General features: G+C 39.5%; 1 protein-coding gene across 1 annotated transcript in view; it reads left to right on the top strand.

Moving 5' to 3' along the window:
* TP53BP1 (tumor protein p53 binding protein 1) overlaps positions 1–6,776 on the top strand; it is a 72,157-nt gene that overhangs the window by 14,791 nt on the left and 50,590 nt on the right. The gene's annotated exons all lie outside the window — the stretch shown is intronic.

Genomic DNA, 6,776 nt, shown 5'->3' with positions numbered 1-6,776 from the left:
ATCTCTGAAACAGTGGCAGAATGCAATTAGGCATCCATCCCAGAATACTCAGGTATCTAGGGGGGTGGTCGTAGCAAACGGCAATATTCCTCAGTAGTGATAAAGTGGATCCAGTGGTACCAAGTCTGTGCGAATCTTTCCGCTTTCTTAGCGTCAGTGGATATCATATCCTCCATGTGATATATATCAGCAACCCTTTGCAACCAATGTATTACTGTCGGAGGGGCGGTAATATTCTTTCATAAGGCTGGGATACAGGCCTTAGCTGCATTGAGAAGGTGAGAGTTACTATAGCACCTGCGGGACATGTCTGAAACATGAAGAAGTGCCAGGGCCAGATGGCCCCTTATATCCACTTCTGTAAGCTTTAAGATAATATTAGCTACCGAACTCCAATATAATTGCAATTTTGAGCATTCCCAGAAAACATGCAGTGGCGTACCCTGTGTGTGTCGCCACATCTCCAGCTGGTGCTATCCGACCCCGGAAAAATCTTAGCAAGCTTCACCGGTGTCCTGTACCAGCGAGTGGCCAACTTGTAGTTAGTTTCCTGATATTTGTTGCAAATGGACGCCTTATGACAGAAATGGAGTAACATATCTCTCTGGGCTTCAGTAAAACAAGTGTCCAAATCAGCTTTCCATTGGGATACAAATAAGGGGAGTTCTGGCGTATATACAGATAACAGGGTTTGATAAGCATGGGAAAGTGTGCCCCATACAGGTTGACCAGTTGCACACAAGTCCTCTAGAGGAAGAAGCAATCGGGCTATTGTACATCATCCAGGTTTACCTAAAATCGTCTACCTTCTCCCGTGTTGGCGAGATTTGGAAAATCAGGCCCATTGAATGAGATATACCAAGTAAATTATATAGACCAGTGTTTCTCAATCAGAGTTACCCCAGGTGCCTTTCAAGTGCCTTTCAGGTCAGTTTAATAGATACCAATTATCTTTTTGGTTGAGAATCTGTAAGGGTGACATCCTTCCCAATAGTCTGCACTGTAGGATGCATTCTTCCCATTAACCAACACACTAATATACTGTGAGCTGTGTATATAGAAATTATAGCAGGGGGTTCCCTGAAGATCTTCAAGGTATTTCAAGAGTTCAACCATGATAAAAAAGGTGGAGAAGCTCTGATCTAGACTATGGCATTTCATAAAAGAATCAAGATGTCAAAATTCCATTAAACTAAAGTGATTCATTGATTCACACGTTATTAAAAATAATATTTGACACATGCAAATTGTTTATTAATTTTTACATAATAAAAGTTTAATCCGACTTTAGAATACAAAGACAAGATACAACAAAACAAGAAAAGCTCAAGGAAAAGTTTTGTTACAAATGTCAGATGATTGACACTCGAGACGATTGGTTGTGCTCATCTCGAGTGAGAATCTGATGTGTACAGCAGTTTTGTTCATCCATCACTGGAAACGATCATGAAAGATCACCTGATGTTGTACGATGCGAGATAATATTTATCTCAAAAGACAATGTCTATAGGGGGTTCATTCTCAAACCTGCTTGATTGTTAAAGTATTAGCATGTAACCAACAGTACCAAAAAATGTGTCAAGGGAGTAGAAAAACAGAACGTGTAAACAAGAAATACACAAAGTAGAAAGAGATAGGATGAGAGAATCACATTTTTTGAAACTATAGGCATAGCAGCCCATGCAGCTGCAATGGGGCCTGGCAGTGGGAGGGAGCCACATTAGGAAGACTACAGTCTTTAGGATCAATGCTAGTCACAGTACCCCTTATTTTATATATGCATTTAGGAGGTTTTTGACTTAGTCATAGATTTAAACCATCACAACTCGAAAATAACCCTGTATGCCTAATGCAGTCTTTCCTGCACCTGTTAAAAAATCCTGCTGTGTCCCCTAAGGGTTGTAGATCAGCAAAGAACAAGAAACAAAAAAAGTGTAAAGAAACTCGTATTAAGGGGAATTGCTTGCAAGAGCACAGACAAGTCTGTAATCATAATCAAAATATCATAATCAAAATAATAATAATTATTATTCTTGCTAATGCTGACAATAAAAGTTAATTACTTGCAATACTATTTCCTGATATCTTTTATCATTAAAACTGTTCCACAGTATTTTAGCTGCTATGGGGGCCCATCAAAATTTTGTTATGGGACCCTCTGATCTGTAGTTACTCCCCAGTAATGCAAGGAAAAGAATCTACTGAGTTCTCTAATTAAATTTAATATAAGTATAAATACTTAGTGGCCCCCTGCAGCTCTGGGGTCCAAGGTTTGAATATCAGCCAGGACACTATCTGCACTGTTTGTATGTTCTCCCCAGAACTTCAGTTTCCCTAACTTATTTATTTGTATTAATATAGCTCTCATATAGCTTTCATTTTACGCTTTACATTGTCACTTCACCTTCTAATGTCCCTACCATAGTCAAATGTCATTAACACAGCCTAAGGCTAATTTTGAGGTAAGCCAATTAACCCAACTTTATGTTTAATGGAGTGCCCAGAGGAAATACCGGGAGAACATACAAATTCCATACAGATAGTAACCTGCCTGAGAAACAAATCTTTACCTAGCGTTGCAAAGGCAAAAATAGCTAGTCACTGAGCCAACTGTGCTGCCAACATGAATGCAGGTAGTTTAATTGGCTTTGCCTAGAAATTATTATTATTAACTAGTATTTATATAGTGCATTTATATGGTATTATTACAATCTAAGCCCATCTTTTTTTCAGGGTGGGAATTAACCTAACTGCATGTATTTGAAATGTGGAAAGAAACCGGAAAACCCAGAGGAAACCCACACAAACACAGGGAGAACCTGCAAACACCATGCAGATAGTGTCAGTGTCCCAGCCAAGAGTGCAAGGGTGGCACAGTTGCTCATTGGTTGACACACTGGCATTTGCAGTACTAAGTCCCTGGTTTGAATCTCAGCCAGGGCACTTTTTGAATGGAGTTTGTAGGTTCTTCCCGTGTTTGCGTAGGTTTTCTCCGGGTACTCTGATTTCCTCCCACATTCCAAAAACATGCAGTTATGTTATTTGGCTTCCCCCCAAAATATGACTATGGTAGTGATATTAGATTGTGAGCCCCTTTGAGTGACAGTTAGAAACATGACTAGGGACTTTGTAAAGCTATGCGTAATATTCCGGCGCTATATAAATACTGGAAAATAAAAATAGTAAAGTTTTCACATATAAGATCTGGTATGCTACATTATATTACAGTTTTGTTCCTGGGTATAAATATACTTTAAATCAGATAAATACATTCCACGTGCATAAAAAGGCAAAAAACTAACCAAGAAGAAAAGTCTGTCCCTTCCAGCATGATGTGGAGAAGCATTCTTACTATCAATTGCAGTGGTCTCTCTATAGAGATTCAACACTTTCCCTGCTTAGTCAGAGTGAGCACTCCCCAATGAGCAGGGAGCATGAGTTTATATGACAACAGAGATGGAAGGGGGATATCAGACCTTTATAGAGAGGTTACTGCTTCCACACAGAGCAAGGGCCTGTCTCTGCAGCATGCTGGCAGGAGACAGGCTTTTCTACTTAGTATCTGGCTGGTTTCTGAGAAGAAATGAACTGTAAGACGTTGTTCACTCATTTTTAATGCACTTGGAATGTAAAGCCGAATAGTCCCTGCTACTTCTGGCATGCTTCAAATACCTATGCTTAAAGTGCTTCTGAAATACACCACCAAAGCTTTCCATTGAAAGCTGTTAGGCCATCTTCATGGATGCTTCACCTTTTCTTCGATTCCAATTCAGTGTGCCGCATTGTAACTGAACCAGAGCAGTCTAGTACTTTCATAGAGATTGCATTGATCGCAATGTGTCAACATATTCCATGCTGCCTTTTTTGGTGCATTGCTGCCTAAAACCTCTGAAAACTTGGCTCAAACAATAAAAGTTCAAATAGGTTTAGGTGTCTACAGATATCATAGAAGATTCACGTGATTATGCCATTTAAAGATACAATGGTGGCAGATTTAGGGCCAGACAGACCTTGGCAGACATCCTCTTGAGAGTGCCTGGTGCCAGAGATGCCTGAGTGCAACCCTTCCATCTTTAAAGGCACAAGCATGCATATTAATCACATACAACAGTTATATGTGTGCCAACAATCACACAGCAGACAGATCTTGTATGATTTTAGGGATTGTCACTGCCGGTAGGTAGCTTTATTGCCAGTGAGATTAAACCTCAGCAGCTTTCAGTATTATCTCTTGGTTACAGGATCAAATTAATTGCATTTTGGGCTTCCGGCTGTTTGCAATTAATGGGCCCCTTGTGGGATCATACAGGGGTCAGTGAACAAAGGCATTTGAGCTTTCCTTCTGATGTGTTTGTGAAGCTTTGAAATATAACGGTGGAATCCTAAACTGTATCTAAGAAGCTGTAAAGGTTTGTCGGTGACACTTTTACAGGCGAGTAAAGAAACACTGCTTGGCAATTGCTTTTATGAGAGAAGCAGGGAGAATGAGCACTACAAAAGTCCTCAATTCCAGGCTGCTTATTGACTTCAGAGGACACCTGTACTGACATTAGATCTTCATATGAGAGATTGTCTCCAGCTATGAAATTCTAGCACCTGTACAGGGCTTAATGCAGCCAAATATTCCCTGTGGATATAACATGCATTGGTGGCAAATAATATGGAACCTCCAGGTACAGGGAGCTGCACATTTATTGTGTATGATCCTTTCATTATCATAAAGGAAAATTCAATGAACATGAAAGTTGACTATCAAAAAAGTCTAAAGATTTGCAAAGCTGAAATATACTTATAATAAACAGCAATCAGTCTGCACACATTCTAGCAGACCTGTGAAATCTTGTGCCCGGGATAGCGGCCCATGTCATGATTTGCCACCTGCTTGTGCCTACCCATGGGCCATTTGCCACCTGCTTGTGCCTACCCATGGGCCATCCACTTACTGCACGTTGTCAAAAGAGGAATAAATCGTATCTATTGACTAAACTGTATACATTTTAAAAAGATTTGGCAAAGGGTTAGACCTTCTGGAAACTGTTTATTGCTGTCTGTGTCCTCACTGAAAAGATGTACCCCAATTTTTCTATTGGCGACCAACAAAGAAAACAAATGGAGGAGTTGCTCTCCTAAGTGGTGAGAGGAAATCTTCCATCCAAAGACCCGACAGATCAGACAGATATTAGATTCTTGCTGGCAATGATCTTTTCCTGTGATTGTTTCCAGTGGCAGATAAACAAACAAGTGCTGTACACACGGCTTTATTCTGTTTATGGAAAGGGGAAGATGAGTGAGCGGCACCCCACTGTGCTCTCATCCATAGGAGTGCACAGCCATCATTCATCAATCTGTCATGAAAGAATGATGAATACCCTCAGGGGATCGCTGTACACATGATAGATTTTCACTAAAGATGAGCAGGACTGTTCATCTCATGTGACTTTTATCTAATAAGTGTATGAAGCTTTAGAAGGGGAATCTCTGTACATTCCTTGTGTATCTCTGGGTCAGAAAGTAAAGAGAAATCTCCCCAATGGGCCAGCAAAGTAAATAAAATAATAAATTAAATTAAAAAGTCCGGCAGAGTTTTATGGCTACTCCATCTAAAGCTATACAAGGGTGCGTTCACTGCAGAGCAATCAGTGCTTGACATTTCAAAAGTTATCAGTGATTCAGTGGAATAATTGCACAGGAATCTCAGTGAAAACGGTGAAGAGGAATTAGTGATGGACATATCACAGGATTTTTCTTGTTTTATATGGGACTTTTTAGGCACGTATTTTTAAATAATATTTTTAGATATAGTTTAAAATGTCAATTTTTTATTATAACAATCATGATTAAAGTATAACTATATTTAAAATAGCTGATATATGTCACATAAACAACATAGCTGAACAAATCTCATATGGGTATCTTTTCCAACTCGTTTCAAGAAACTATCGTCCGCTTCTTCAGGAAAAGACCCTGCGATCTACGAGGGTTTATAACAATATAATCTTAATGAATCATTTTCTCTCATCCTTTTTGTAAGTTTTTTGCCCAAAAAGAATACATTCTCGTGTTCTCACGCCTTTTTGAAGATGTTTTTTGACTGTATCCACTTTTTTATGAGTCTTATCATAAGACTGTGGCCCCTTTGTATGAGTCTTATCTTATGAATATATCCCCTTCCTATGAGTCTCATCACAGGATATCAGTGATTTGGTAGAATAAGTACAGATGAATCTCAGTAGAATCAGTGGAGTTGGTGCTGGACATGTCAGATTATCAGTAACAATAGGGTGGACTGATGCAGTGATAGGATATCCATTATCCAGTGAAATCAGTGCTGGACATGTTACAAGTTGTCACTGATGGAGTGTTAATATTATTTTTATTAATAACCAGTATTTATATAGCCCCAACATATTACGCAGTGCTGTACAAAAAATGGTGCGGAGGGATAAGTGCTGCACATGGCACAGGATATCAGAGATCCTGTGGAATCAGTCACTGATGGAGTGTTTTAATAATAAACAGTATTTATATAGCGCAAACATATTACGCAGCGCTGTATAATAATTTGGTGCAGAGGGATCAGTGCTGGTCACGTCACAGGGTATCAGTGATCCAATGGAATCAGTCACTGATGGAGTGTTATTATTAATAAACAGTTCTTATATAGCGCCAACATATTATGTAGCGCTGTACAATAAATGGGTGCTGCTCATATCTAAGGATATCAGTGCTAGTATTGACACAGATTGCAGTCTCCTATCAGTGCACCCTGCAGCCTC

The sequence above is a fragment of the Pyxicephalus adspersus genome, chromosome 2 (assembly GCF_032062135.1).
Source record: "Pyxicephalus adspersus chromosome 2, UCB_Pads_2.0, whole genome shotgun sequence".
Taxonomy (NCBI): Eukaryota; Metazoa; Chordata; class Amphibia; order Anura; family Pyxicephalidae; genus Pyxicephalus; species Pyxicephalus adspersus.
Note: the sequence above shows the minus strand (reverse complement) of the source record. Positions and strands in the feature narration are given on the sequence as shown.